The sequence below is a fragment of the Monodon monoceros genome, unplaced genomic scaffold, assembly GCF_005190385.1.
Source record: "Monodon monoceros isolate NGI ecotype Baffin Bay Population unplaced genomic scaffold, NGI_Narwhal_1 Super_Scaffold_7, whole genome shotgun sequence".
NCBI classification, from domain to species: Eukaryota; Metazoa; Chordata; class Mammalia; order Artiodactyla; family Monodontidae; genus Monodon; species Monodon monoceros.
Window position 1 is genome coordinate 23,942,553 of NW_021703784.1, and position 15,315 is coordinate 23,957,867.

The 15,315-nt window shown below is 38.4% G+C and overlaps 1 protein-coding gene and 1 pseudogene across 1 annotated transcript in view; one reads left to right on the forward strand and one right to left on the reverse strand.

Annotated features, from left to right (window-relative positions):
• Positions 1-9,315, forward strand: part of LOC114887516 — a 31,676-nt pseudogene extending 22,361 nt beyond the window's left edge.
• Positions 7,978-15,315, reverse strand: part of LOC114887517 (centrosomal protein of 78 kDa-like) — a 62,064-nt gene continuing 54,726 nt past the window's right edge. The window contains 1 exon segment of the mRNA XM_029209338.1: positions 7,978-8,199. The gene's annotated coding sequence lies outside the window, so the exon portion shown is untranslated.

A 15,315-nucleotide genomic window follows, 5' to 3' on the forward strand; every position in this document is an offset into this window, starting at 1 on the left:
ATATGGGGGTTTTTGAGATGCTGACAAGTATCAATACTTTCAGATTCGAGTATTGGTTATGTAAGTATTCTCTTTTTATTTGTTACATTGACAGTTTTGTTCTGTGCACTTCTCAGTACGCATATTGTATTTTACAATTAAAAACCTGAGTAGGGCTTCCCTGGTGGTGCAGTGGTTGAGAGTCCGCCTGCCAATGCAGGGGACACGGGTTCGTGCCCCGGTCCGGGAGGATCCCACATGCCGCGGAGCGGCTGGGCCCGTGAGCCATGGCCGCTGAGCCTGCGCGTCCGGAGCCTGTGCTCCGCAACGGGAGAGGCCGCAACAGTGAGAGGCCCCGCATACCGCAAAAAAAAAAAAAAAAAAAACTAAGTAAAGAACCGGTTGCTTCTTGAGTGCTGGATGTGGGAGTGGGATGGAACTATTTCATTTTAAGCCCTTCACTACTGCTTGCGTTCACATGTTCATTCATTCAGCATTAATTGAACATATGCTGTGCACCAAGCACTCTTCTAATTTTATATGTGTTTTAACTCATGTAATACTCACAAGAGCTCTGTGATATGGAAGCTTATCTCCATTTTATAGATGAGGAAGTTGAGGCCTAGAGTTATAGAACTTGTCCAAGGTTATATAGCTAATGGGTAGTGCCAGACTCATTTGCCTCAGAGAATCTGAATTTTTACAATATAATCTAAAAGAGAAATTTAATTACTAATTATAAGCAAAAAAATTGCACATTAAAGAAGATGACAAGTTTTCATCTACCCAGTTAGAGAAAAACACACAGTCTGTCTTTCACACACGTACTTCTTGTATTGGCAGGGATTTTCCTTATTAAGCAATTATTTATTGACCGTCTACGTTGTGCTAGGCACAGGTGCTGGGGATAAACACTTAATAAAATACACCGCCTATCTTCAAATAACTTGCACTCTAAATGAGGAAGTAAGCCAACAGTTATAGTAGAGGTTATATATCAAGTGATATATCGCTGATGGCAGTATAAAATCTCAGAAATCTTGGAAAGAAGTTTGGAGATAGGTACCTCAGAGCCTTAAAAATGTTCATTTGCTTTGATCTCAAACTCATTTTTATAGATTTATTGTAAGAACGTTATTCTCAATATGGAAAAAAGCCTTCATGCATAAAAATGGTTATTTTGTCTTATAATATTGAAAAGTTGGAAAGAAGTTAAATGTGTAACATGGTTAACCAGTAAACCCACTCAGTGGAATATTTTGTAGCCCACACACACACAAAAAAATCAAGGTTATGAATCCCCTGATTATGACAAATGATTGATTTCAATGTTAAATGGAGAAAAGGTGAACATAAAATTTGTTATCCAATATAATGGGAGCTTTGTCCCAGAAAAATCACCCTAGCCAGTGTACAGAGGGAGGAAGGAGAGAAGATGACAGGAAGGAAAATTATTCCAAAGCCTTATCATTAGTCTTATTTAAGTAATAGAATATCAAGCAATTTTACTTTCTAACTTTTTTGGTGCCATATTTCCATGTAAGGGACATGAATTATTAATACTTTGTAGGAGGAGGGTACACTTTTTCACAAAAATTTAACACTGTTTTCTAATTCCCTCCATTAGAGGGAGAAACTATTTCATGTAACTGCACTTTGATGTGCTATTTAGAAGCAGTCAGGAATTTTAGTCTACTTTCCTCTGACTGTGGTGAGGGCTTTTTGTTTGTTTGCTTATTTGTTTAGAATTTCTTTGAAATCTGTTTTAGAAGATTGATTAAATCATTATATTAAAAGTAGAGGAATTTTGCAATTTTTTTCCCCTTTTCCCCATTGAAAACTTGACTGGCTTTAGTAATGAAACATTAAAGAATTTGAAGTTCTTAGACTCTCAATTTTTTAAACATGTTCTGAATATAAAAATATATGTTCGTTGAGCAAATGTTTGAAAACAATGAACAACTTCTTGAAGGAAATAAAAGCCACCTCTGCATGTACACACACCTAATCTGCTCTTCTGTCTTAAAAAAGTATCAAAAATATTTTGCCATGTCACTAAATACTCTTCTACACCAGAGAATTTGATTAAGCTTATGCATCATCTCCCAGGAAAAACGCACAGGTATATTTTGAATGTAGAACTCCTGAAGCCCATTCATTAACTCTGGTTGAGACCTGTTGTCATTCTTTTCTTAGTGACTTCATAGCGCATTCCTTCATACGGTGAGCTGTGTTTGTTTAAACCAATCCCAATTTGTAGGCTCTTAGCTTTCTTCTAGGGTTTGGTTATAAACAATCTTATGACATCATGTTGGTAGATAAATCTTTGCCCACATCTTTGATTTCCTTAGGGTAAACCCTTGATGTAGGATTGTTGTTAGGTACCAAGAGCTACTCTCCAGAAAGTGATACCAGCTCCTCTCCCAATGATGGCATATAATAGAGTTCCTCATTCTTTAAGTGATTGTTCAGAGCAGTTAAAAGGTATAAATATACCGTACTGTTTTCATAAGTATAGGTATTCTGATTGTTTATCGCTGCATAAGAAACCACCCCGAAACAGCGGCCTAAAACAATGACAATCATTTATTTTGTTCACGAACCTGGAGGTTGATTAGAATATTAATTCTTTTACTACACTCTTACTGACTGAAAACAATACCTACTTGACTAGCTCACAGTTCTGCAGGTCAGAAGTCCAGGCACAGCGTGACTGGGTTTCCTGCTCAGATACACACTGAAACACGTGGTTCCCTCCTGAGAGTGTTAAAGCACGTGAAATTTAAGTGTAAACATTGAGCTCCAAATGTTGGATGTTCACCATAGTTTGTGTGGGTCACAGAGCTGAAATCAAGATGTCAGTCTGGCTGTGTTAGCATCCAGAGGCTCTGGGAAAGAACGCTTCCAAGCTTCTTCGGCTTGTTGGCATAATTCAGATTCTGCAGTTGCAGGAGAGAGGTCCCCATTTCCTTGCTGGCTGTCAGTTGGGGGAACAGTCTCAGGTCCTAGAGGCCTCTCGCTTGCCTTCCCTGCCACAGCATTGGACTTCTTCAGAGCCAGCAATGGAGAGCCTTCCTCCCTTTTGTACTTCAATTCAGGAAGAGTTCAGGTCCTTTTCATGGGGTGCCTGAGTAGGTCACATCCACCTAGAATAATCTCCCTATCTTAAAAAATCAACTGATTTTGAATCTTAATTCCATCTGCAAAATCCCTTCACTGCAGGACCCAGATTTAGGGTTTGATTGGATAAGTGGAAGGTTTGTGTACTTCAGTAAGTAGGAGTCTTAGGGGCTCTGTTAGAATTCTGCCCATTGCAAGCAGTGTCCCCACTTCAAGGACTGAAGTGTCTTAGTTCCTAAAACTCCTGAGAGAGTTTATCAGTGTTCATTTTATTTTATTGATCTTGGTGAATGGGAAGACTACCACCTCTGTGAACAGGGATGGCACCCAGCTTCCTGAGTCCACAGTGTGGCTCTGCTACTTAGTGGTGTGACCTTGGCTGTGCTGCTCTACTTACTCTACTTCTCTGCCTCTGTTTCCCTCATCTGTAAAATAACATGGAGTTAGTGATTGTTCTTTCCTCGTAGGGTTTTTTGAATAAATTTATTTTATTTATTTATTTATTTATTTTTCGGTAAACGGGCCTCTCACTGTTGTGGTCTCTCCCGTTGCGGAGCACAGGCTCCGGACATGCAGGCTCAGCAGCCATGGCTCACGGGCCCAGCCACTCCGCAGCATGTGGGATCTTCCCGGACCGGGGCACGAACCCGTGTCCCCTGCATCGGCAGGCGGACTCTCAACCACTGCGTCACCAGGGAAGCCCTATTTATTTATTTTTGGCTGCGCTGGGTGTTTGATACTGCTCACGGGCTTTCTCTAGTTGCGTCGAGCGGGGGCTACTCTTCGTAGTGGTGTGCGGGCTTCTTATTGAAGTGGTTTCTCTTGTTGCAGAGCACGGGCTCTAGGTGCACAGGCTTCAGTAGTTGTGGCACGTGGGCTCAGTAGTTGTGGCACGTGGGCTCAGTGGTTGTGACACAGGGGCTCTAGAGCGTAGGTTCAGTAGTCATGGCACACGGGCTTAGTTGCTCCGGGCACGTGGGATCTTCCCGGACCAGGGCTCGAACCCGTGTCCCCTGCACTGGCAGGCAGATTCTTAACCACTGTGACACCAGGGAAGCCCCCTCTTAGGGTTTTGATGATTAGATTATTTAATGCCCAGGGAACTCCAGGAACAGTGCTTGACTGGAAATTGCTTTAAAAGTGATTACTTTAAAAAAAAAATGCTTTTGAATCTGCAATTATGCAATTCAGGTATGTTAAGCATGTTCATTAATAGGACTTCCTACTATAAAGAGACCCACAAATAAAAATAGAATTTTTCTTTCTTGGTCTTAACTATTTATTTCTGACTTGCTATGTTATACGCATATGCCTTTTATGGTGGGTTGCCATTGGAAAAAGTGGAATTTAAATAAATCTTTACTATGCTAATTTGATAGATTTTGATAATTCATTTCACTAGCATGGTATGATATTACCAGTAGCAGACTAAAATCTGAGTTCACTTCTGGCTCTGCCCCTAAATCCTGATGAGACCTATAGCTGGAAAGGCTTTTAGGTATTATACTACGAATTAGTTATAATATTTACTCTGTTTAGGAAAAACTGGAGGAGTGCCTAAAGCAGTTAAAGGAGGAAAGAGTAATAAGACTTAAGGCTGATAAATGAGTCAATGAGGCAAACAATTTCTTATACTTTTGAGAGTGTTTTGGTTTTATTTTGATTTGATTTTAAGCCATATACACATAGTTTTTAAACTTTAAAACTGTAATATGTTGCAAATTGGTTGTATCATATGGACTTTTGCATTTACTGGTATTTAGTGATCATATGATCTATATTCCAGAAAGCATGTTTTTAAAAATGTGAAAATCTCGTTTTGTGTGTGTGTGTGTGTGTGTGTGCTTTCATATGACATTAGCTTATTTTATGTTCATGATTCTTTGATTAAAGAAAGCACTTTTTGTGCATATACTGTATATACAGTAGCATAAAAGACATGATGAGACTCTCCTGGCAATAAATTAGGAAAGTGAATAATTTAAATAAATTTAAGATATTGGAAAACTTGTAAGAATGCAATGAAAGATAAAACTATATACTATAAGAATTACATTAGGTAATGTGCATGAAAGCAGGGCATAATCTAAAAAGTTCTATATAAATATACTTTATCATAGGTTGAGCGTAGGGAGGAATTTTCCAAAGTGCATCCATTGGATTGGCGGACACTCATTCAATAAATGTTGAGCACCTGCTTATATAAGGCAAAAGGGGCATCATGAACATAACAGCTTTTCTGAGAAATACTAGAGTTGAGCTTATAGGGGGTTTTAAGTGCATAGGTGATGAGTGGAAGGGGAAGAGTGCACGGGAGTGAATATTTTCAAGAATCCTAAAACAATTTTGGTGATCGTACATTTAATAAATTGGGTTGGGTATGATTTAGGACTTTTAAACGTAAGCATTAGATATTTTGCTCACTAAAGTTAATTCTTAACATTCAGCAGAGTTGTAATATGTTTTGTTCAAATCAGATTCTATAATTCACTTTCTAATTTAAGGGAAACTTAAAGCAGGTAATTTTCTGATGTGGAATGAGGCTCCATTATGAATTTAACCAGTTAGAAATGTGATCTTTTGTGAAAGATCATTAATAAAATGATAACTTTTATTTATATACCACCTAAGTGTTATACAGGAAACTTTGCTGGGTGCCTGGGGGTTTTGGTTATTATGTGATATGGTCTCTGTCTTTACTGGTGGAGAGTTAGGTTAATTACAGATTAATTACATTTTGAGTGTTTTAGTTTTGTTCCTTGAAACTAGACAAGACTACTTTTGATGACAATGAGAAAAAATCATGTCAGGCATTTTCAGTCTTCTTTTATAGCTGGAACATGAAAATGCCCAGTTAAGAAATATAAATTTCTCTTTGTCTGAAGCCCTTCATGCCCACTCATTGACAAGCATGATCCTGGATGATGAAGGTGTTTTGGGCAGCATTGAGAATTCTTTTCAGAAGTTGCATGCTTTCTTAGATCTCCTTAAAGATGCTGGGTTAGTTCATTTCTCTTCATGGCATTCTTCTCTTTGCGACTATAATGGTAGTTTGCTGAGGAACTGGAGCAATTTTCATCACTTATGTAGCCATATTTAGCCAAATTTAGTGTAATTATAGGTAATATAGTTGACATTTTAAAATGAGGAATTAAATTTTTTAAGAAATGCAAATAGGGGAGCCTGCTTTGGTAGAGTGGGGAGCCCATTATAAAAGAGTAACCTGTAGACAGAGTAATTAGTGCGTATAGTTTTTTGTAAAGACTAAATTGAAGGCAGTTTTCATTGAAAATATTCGGGAATGGATAAGAATTTTCCTATCTTTCATTTATTTTGCTTGTTTGATAAGTTTGAATTAAAGTTATTTTTGTCTTAGACATAAAAATTATTATTAATCTGCAGGGAAGATATAGGTCAGTGGTTCTCAACCAGGAGCACTTTTGCTGAAAGAGGGAAGTGGAGATTGATAGTTGATGGAGTGGTGTTTTGTCAGTGAATGAATTTGTGTTGGTAAGGAAGGAACAAACACATTCTTGGAAACTGGAGGAAAGGTGGTAAAGAAGTGTGGGAATGGAGGTGTGACAGGCAGTGGACGGGGTGCATGGTACATGTTGAAGCTGCTAGTGAGACAGTGGGATGTCTCCTAGAGGATGAATCTGGAAAGGGCTGAGAATTTGGGGGAGAGAGAGACTTGTAGTCTGGAGTAGGATGTTGGCTTTTAAGATTTTAGAAGTATTTCATGATGGTAGGTCTGGGGAAATCTAAACTGCTCTTATGTGATTATAATAACCTTTGTCTTTTCTCCTTTCCTCCTTTGGTCCAGGCTTGGGCAGCTGGCCACAATGGCTGGTATAGATCAGTCAGATTTTCATTTACTAGGTTGTCCCCAGATGAATTCTACTGTTAGTAGTCCACCTAAAGAAGAAAAGAAGGCACTTGAAGAAGAAAAATCAGAATCAAAGCAGAGTGCCCCAGTACAAACGCAAAATCTCCAAGTAAGTGGACAGGACAGCACTTAATAATTCTAAGAGTGATTAGCAAAAAGGAAATGACCAAGTCAGAGAGAAAATAATAATGGTCAGTCTCTAATAGTTCACATGCTCGGGAGCTAGAAGACTCTGGAGTCCTCTCCAAATCTGAGATCAGTAAATGTGGGCCCATTTCATGATACTGTATTGTTGTACATAAGAAAACTGGAAGTTCTTTAGAAAATTTATGAGTTAAAGCAAACTCTCCTTAATGAAGAAAGAAAACATTACAGAAAATATTCCAAATTTTAAATTGTATGAATGTCTATTCTATTCATATTTTATCTAGGTTTCTATTTGTATGCAGTCAGCATACAATGAAGGAACACTAATGAAGGTACACATACTGATATAATTTTTTTAAAAAGTAATCTTGACATAGCTAATATGTAAGATATTATAGTGGCTCACCTGGTCATGGGAATGGGAGGGGAAACCTGTCAGCTTTTCCTCCACCTTACTTGGAGCCCCCTTTGCCCACCTCAGCCAATCTCAGACTGGTCTTGGGAGCTGACAGCTTGAGAACACAGTCTGGTCACAAACTATATATTGTTTACATGTGCCTGGAGGATAGAAAAGAAATTAATTTTTCTTACAGAGTAGGGTTTCATTCTTAGTGAGGGAAAGGAAATGGGTAATAACTACCCCAATCACCAAAGTCTGAAAATGTAGCTGACATAGCCTTGGATATAGCTAGGTTAAGTTGAGAATCACTTGGCAAGATATAATTAGAAAAAAAATGCCTCTGAAGTCTTCTGAATAATCAATTGACTGTGTTAATAATAAGATCACAGAGTAACATTGAAGTTTTGAACTCTACTTTTTAATGGTTGTCTTTGTTCATCACTGAATTTTTGCCTTGTCTTTTGTCTTTCCCTCCAGTTTCAGAAAATTACAGGTGATGCTGGGATTCCTTTGCCTCTTGACGCCTTCCATGTCCCAGTCTCTACTCAGGAGGCGTTAGAAACTTCCAAAGACAACCTGGGGGTCCCAGTCACAGAGCAGTGGCAGGAGTCTTTTGAAGATTTCATTGCTAGAACATGTTCTCCTTCAGCAGACATCATTTCTGGAACTGGAAGTCAAAGAAAAGAAGAGGAATTATCTAGAAATAGCAGGTCTTCTTCAGAGAAAATGACCAAAGCAGGTGAATACACCAAAACATACTCTGCTAAGAAACAACCTGGGAAGGACGTGCATTCCTGCTCTGACTCACCTGTAAAGCAGAAAAGCAAAGGAATTGGGCAAAATAATTCTTTGCTTAATGAACCAATTAGAAGTGAGTCTTAGAAAAAACACATTTCTGTTAAGAAAGAGAGTAGAATAGTGACTGTTTCATCAAAGACAACTAAAAGTAAACTCAGTCTACTAGAACATTCTGAAAGTGATACTCTTGGATCTGACTGTGAATTTCAAGAAAGCATCCATACTCCATCATGCCTAACATAGGTCTAAATCTTTTAAAATCTTTTAAAATTATGCTTTTGCCTTCAAATTTTAATAAATTACTTATGTTTTTATTATAGTATATGGTGTTTTAAAATACTTGACTGGAAGCCATTAGAGAAAGATTTATCTATACTTTTTTATTATAATGAAAGTTTTGGTGTATTTTTCCTTGTGGCACTTTGCACCATTCATTCAGCTAGTGTTTACTGAGGGCTTCATATGTACTGTACTTTTCTGGGTGCTATTGCTTTCAGCAGTGAACAATGTAAAGCCTTTACTCTCCTGAAACTAACACTCTGTGGTGCGAGAAAACATAAACAACAAAACAGGGTAAGGGGTAAAAAGAGATGGAAATAATAAATGGAATAGTTTTACCATTTGGTTAAATGTCAAACTATTATAAATCATATTGCCAGAAGCCATTGACATATTTTAATTCACAATAACCAGAGAGCATCAAACATTTACCAAGGCACTTAACTTTGTTTATGGATTATAGCAACACTATGAGGTAGGGAACTATTACCATCCCCATTTATAGATGAGGAGTCTGAGGAGACATTATGTGAGTTGCCCAGAATTACACAGCTGTAAGTAAGTGGGAAGCTGGGATGTGACCAGAACCCATGCTTTTTTTTTTTTTTTAATGTGTGGACTTTATTATGTTTCATTTGTTTCTGATTTATGTGATTTTTTTAAAGATTTTTTTTGATGTCGACTATTTTTAAAGTTTTTATTGAATTTGTTACAGTATTGCTTCTGTTTTATGTTTTGGTTTTTTGGCCACAAGCATGTGGGATCTTAGCTCCCTGACCAGGGATCGAACCCTCACCCCCTCCATTGGAAAGCAAAGTCTTAACCACTGGACCACCAGGGAAGTCTCCCTTATGTGATTATTTTTATGGCAGTTTTTAAAATTTTTATTTTTTATTGACATATAGTAGAATTACGTGTTGTGTTAATTACTGCTCTACAGGAAAGTGACTCAGTTATACATTTATATACATTCTTTTTCATATTCTTTTCCATTACAGTTTATCACAGGATATTGAATATAGTTCCCTGTGCTATACAGTAGGACCTTTTTGGTTTTTTAAAAATATATCCACTTTTAAAAAAATAAATGTATTTATTTATTTTTTTATTTTTGGCTGTGTTGGGTCTTCGTTGCTACACGCGGGCTTTCTCTAGTTGCGGTGAGCGGGGGCTACTCTTCTTTGTGGTGTGCGGGCTTCTCATTGTGGTGGCTTCTCTTGTTGTGGAGCACGGGCTCTAGGTGCATGGACTTCAGTAGTTGTGGCACACGGGCTTCAGTAGTTGTGACTCGCAGGGTCTAGAGCGCAGGCTCAGTAGTTGTGGCGCACGGGCTTAGCTGCTCCGCGGCATGTGGGATCTTCCTGGACCAGGGCTCGAACCCGTGTCCCCTGCATTGGCAGGCATATTCTTAACCACTGCACCACCAGGGAAGTCCCATGTAGGACCTTTTTGTTTACCCATCCTGTATATACACCAGTTTGCATCTGCTAATCCTAAACTCCCAATCCAACCCTCTCCCACCCCCTCCCCCTTGGCAACCACCAGTCTATTCTCTATGTCCTTGGTTATGTTTCTGTTTCACAGATAGGCAGAACCCAGGCTCTTAATTACTTTGTTATCCTGTTTCCTTGTTAAGAGAAGAAGGGTTTAAGGAAGGCACCGAGAGAGAAGCCAGTGAGCAGTGAGCACTAGAAGTGCAAAACATTGAGGCTGTCAGAAAACACACCTGTCTCCTTCCCCCATCTAAGCAGAATTTTTAAACGGCAGAGTATGTAAGAGTATGTGATGACACATCTCTGGATTAAATTATGTCTCCCTAGTAAAACATGCACAGCTAAGTCTTTAGTTCAATCAGACTGAAAGGTGAGATCAGAGAAAAGCTGGAGTGTCAGATTTCTTCTAAAAGGTCCTGCCTGATTGTTACTAAGAGGACTACTACAGTACTAGTTAGTCCATTAGTCATGGATTGGGTGTTAGAGGAGTGAAACGATGAGGAAGATGTAGCATTGGCCCTTTAGCAGTCGAGTGAGAGGGGAAGACACACAGCAGATGTCTCATCCTGCACGTGACATGTTGTGACAGGCATATTCAGGGCGTTTAGTCAGTGTTTGTGGAAGAAGAGGGGGAGCTGTGAGGGAAAAAAAAGTCATCGAAAGAGGTAGTCCCTAAGCTAAGTCTTAAAGGACTCGTGAGAAACTGGTGAGTCAGCCGGTGAAGGGCAAGGACACTCAAGGCAGAGAGGACAGCAGAAGTCCAGAGTCGTGAGCGTGCGAGGGGTGTGTTACGGAGCCACAGGCACAGGCTCTGGAGGATCAGTGAAGTGTCCCCAGGCAGTGGCAAATGCCCCTAAAGGAGGCAGCGAGGAGGAGGAGAGCAGGCCTTAACCATCCATGTGCGTGGAGCTGGTTTCCCCAGAAAATAGCTAAGAATGGAAAGGACAGGTTCAGGTGGCATTTTAGACCACTGACGTCAGTATGGATGAGGAAGCTGAAGAAGCCTGGAGATAATTATGCCCCACTGTTCTGAGGAGCAGTGTTTTCTATTTTCGAGTGGGACTTTCATGCTGCCATCTCCTCTCCTGTCCCTACTGAAAGGTTTATAGGCTGGCAGAAGGGAAGTTAATCCTTAAGTAAAGTTAAGGATTAACTTCCTTAAGTAAAGTTAATCAGGTTTCTTTACTGTACAGCTTCTCGGGGCTGCTGTAGGCTAATGTTCATTCTGGATCGTCACAGCAGGCATATGGTACACAGCCATTCTCAAATCTATTTGACTCTAGAGTCCTTTTTTAGTAGAAGTGTCTAACAACCGGTTCCACCAAACAGCAATTTGGTAACTTCTAGGCCAGGTAATAGAAAGGGGTCTGAAATAAGGTATAGATGAAGGGAGGAAATAAGTTCTAATTTTATTTAGGAAATTACAAGCAAGGCTTGATCTTGGGAAATAAGGAAGAAGTAGGAGGCGGAGGCTGAACCCCCATCTGTGTGACTAAGGTTGGGTGGTGGTATCATTGAGTTTGGAAATAGGGGATAAAGAACTGAATTGGGAAAAAAGACTTTAGTTCTGCACATGTAGAATTTTAAAGCACCTGTAGAATTCAGGAGACAGACTGGTAGATAACTGGACATGCATGTGAAGACATGGAAAGATAAAAATGTGAATGCCATCAGCACATATTAGCAGTCATTAAAATCATGAAAATGGATGAGATTTCAGAGAATTGTGAGTACTGACAACGTTTAAGTGATAAGCAGAGAAAGAATTCTGGGAAGGAGAGAGGTGATAGAGTTTCAAGAAGGAGGAAGTAGATGACAGTGTCATCCTTCAGAGAATGTCAGTGTCCATTGGATTTGGGCAGTTAGGTCCCCAGTGACCTTAGAGCAGTTCAGTGAAGTGGTGGACAAGAAAGCCAGATTGCAATAAATTGAGGGCGTAGGGCTGCCTGTCGGGGCCAGGTGGGGCTAGTGAAGACAGTGGGAATAGGCCGCTCTGAAGGAGTTTGGATGAAAAGAGAAAATAATTAGCAAAAAAGAATTTTTTAGAATGAGAAGGACTTATATTTTATATGTTGAAATGAAGGAACTGATAAAGGAGATCCTGAAGATGTAGATAATAATTTAGAGAATTGGGGAAACATGGACATATGAATAAGAAAAAAAAACCTTGCACAGTATATAAAAATCACGTGTATCCTTCGAGTTGAGAGGAAATAAAGGTAAGAAGAGATAGAAATTAAATGAGTTTATACTGATAGCCTCAGTTTTCTTTGACACAGATTTTTCAGAGACACATATATACACATACATAATTACAGTTTTAAAATTCTTTCGTAGTTACATGTTTTATTAATCACGTCTGAGAAAAGTCATTGATTTTCATTTTGTACAGCATTATCTTGTAAGGACAAGATACAGTGACAACTTCCAAGCTTTTTGCATGTCAGAGCTGAAACTGAAAGTATCTCCGTAATTGAATTTTCACTTCTTATTTGTAATAAGTTTATCCTTAGGAGGATACTTCATAGTGTTTGATCACAGATGAGTTTGGGCGTTGCTATCACTCAATAATGTTAAGCATCTGTCAGGTTCTCTCCTATACTATATATTAATTTTTTCTCCGTTAAGCAAATATTTATTGGCAGCCTGTGGGAATAAAATACAACTAGGTCTTCTTTCCTTGGTATATTCACAAAAGCCCCTGAAACTAAATTTCCAAGTCAGGCCATACTAAGGCCTGGAATAATAAGTTTTCATTGTTAACAGCTTTTTTGTGTTTGTGGTTTTCTTTTTTTTTTGAAGCAAGGATAAGACACTGTCTTAACTCAGTAGTTGTTCATTGATTAATAAGTCAAAGAAGACATTGATGAAGCATGGTATTTTGAATATCCTTTCCACAGAATAGGTAATGGACCGTCCTGAAACTCTGGTGAGATGCTTATCATTTTCAGATTTTTGGAGTGGCAGAGAAAACCCTATTAAACCTTGAATTATCACTAGAAACATGAATTCAGCCAAATAAAAACAGTGCCTCTGCCTACTGAGGTTGTCAATTTCCATCTTAACAAAAGTGAACATTTCTCCTTTAGACTAAAATCAAGAAAATCCCCTCTCTCCAGGATGCAATAATTGGGTGCAAGAAAGAGGAAAACTGAAGGTATTCCCTCTTTCCACCTGAACAGTGAATTCATTCTGATATAAAATATTTGTTATGATTCTGCTATGACCAGGTGCTTTATTGTGTTTAGAGATCAAGTTACTCTTCATTCTTGGTAAGTAAGAAAAATCCATGTTTTAGGACTCTGAATAGTAACTTTATATATTTTATATATATATTAAAAATAAATATATATATTATATATAATATATATTCCACCTATTCAACAAAATTGTAATTTCATCATCTCTTACGAATGATGAACTGTATTTACTCTTTGGAAAGGGCTTATAGGGAATTAAAGTCTCCATATACTTTTTATATAAGACCATGGAAACCAAATTCTCAACTGGGAGCAAACTTAGGTTTTGCTATGAAGGATTATGCTTGCCTGGCCTTAGAGTGGTAGGTCAGGAACTCAAGGTGGAGTTATTTTCCTCTAAGTTACTTTCATTGATGCCACCCTGAAAAATTTGGAGGGAGTATTTTTTGAAATAGCTTTATCTCAGTAACCCTTTAAAAATGCTTCAGGGTATGGGGAACATAACTATCAAAATGTTCAAGCAACTCTGTTGATTTAAGTGTAATTGATCAGGAGCAATACAGGAAAGAGCTGGGTACAAAAGACAAAAGGCCCAGGGCTATTTCATGTATTGTTTTTGGCTTATTGTACAAAACAGAGAAAGTCTGATACACTCACACAGCCAAGGTCCCCTACTGTTCTCTCATTTTAGTATAAATAAAAGAGAGCTAGTTTCTCAATAGCAGCATTCTATCCTTAAGTGGGTACACAGTGATATTCTAATGGTCTCTGGAGCAGAGAATAATTCCATGGCAGCTCTGACCTCCAGTCACCTGGTTTTCTGTAACTTAGTCTTTCATGGCCAAGGACTATAATCATTATTTCGATTTATATTTAGCATCTCAAAATTGAAAGGATTCCATGGACAACAAAACAGTAAGTGATTTCATGAAGTGTTTTAGTATGGATAAAATAATAAACTATAAAAATACAAATCATCAGTAAAGCTTTTTCTTTCTGGAGAACTATATTCAGAAATTAATGTAAGCATCTAAGGTGCACATGTGTGTTTTTTCACCCATGTTTGTGTGTGTGTGTGTGTGTGTGCATTCTACTACTACAGGAGACATTGAAAATAATATCAGATTTGCTACTATATGAAGTACTGGTTTCTCCCGAGAACTGTGTGCTCGCAGGGTTCGTTCAGGAAGGTGAGTGCCCTACCACCACCTCGCAGTCATATCTCATCACCTTCGGCAGGAACAATTTACACTTTAACCTTACATGCAGGCGTATTAAATTAGTATTACTCATCAGAACTTGCTTATTAATAAAACAAGCTGAATTAGCCACTGCAGAATCATATTTGTAAATTCAATGACAATTTTACATTTTTAATAAAGGCTCAGAAATATTATTGCAGAGCAGGTGGTACAGAAAACTGTGGTCAAATTTGACATTCATTAATAATTGAAGTGTGGAACGTGACAGGTGACAATTGATATTGATTTCTTTCCTCTAATATTTGGAAGAGTTCTAAAAGGTAAATAAAATGAGATAACAAGACATATCAAGTGTCACTGATTTCTTTGATCACCTCCTCCCCACATATCACTCCTTTGCCTACCATGTTTTGAATAATTGAATGCCCATAGTGTTTCCAGTTCAGTGCATTATAAAACACACTCAAGCTGGGTTTTAATCATATTAGACTGAAAGCTGAACTTTTTATGAAGGACTATTTAAAACAAAATGCGTCTTGAGCCCAACAGTCTTTGAAACCAAACAATCCTGGGAGTTCAGTAAGGAAATGTCAACACTGTGGAGAACTTTTGGACTCAGAAAATTCAGTAATCCTATTTGATGTATGTTAACCATATCAATATTAACAACCTTCTGCTTGATTTCAGCACTGATTTGAGAGCTGAGTTACTACTGGTCTTGTATTTTAACTAGTTGTGAAAGCACTGAGAGAGTTGTTCTTGGGTTGAATTTGACCTGCCTCTGGGAATGCTCTCTGTTCTATCCATCTTG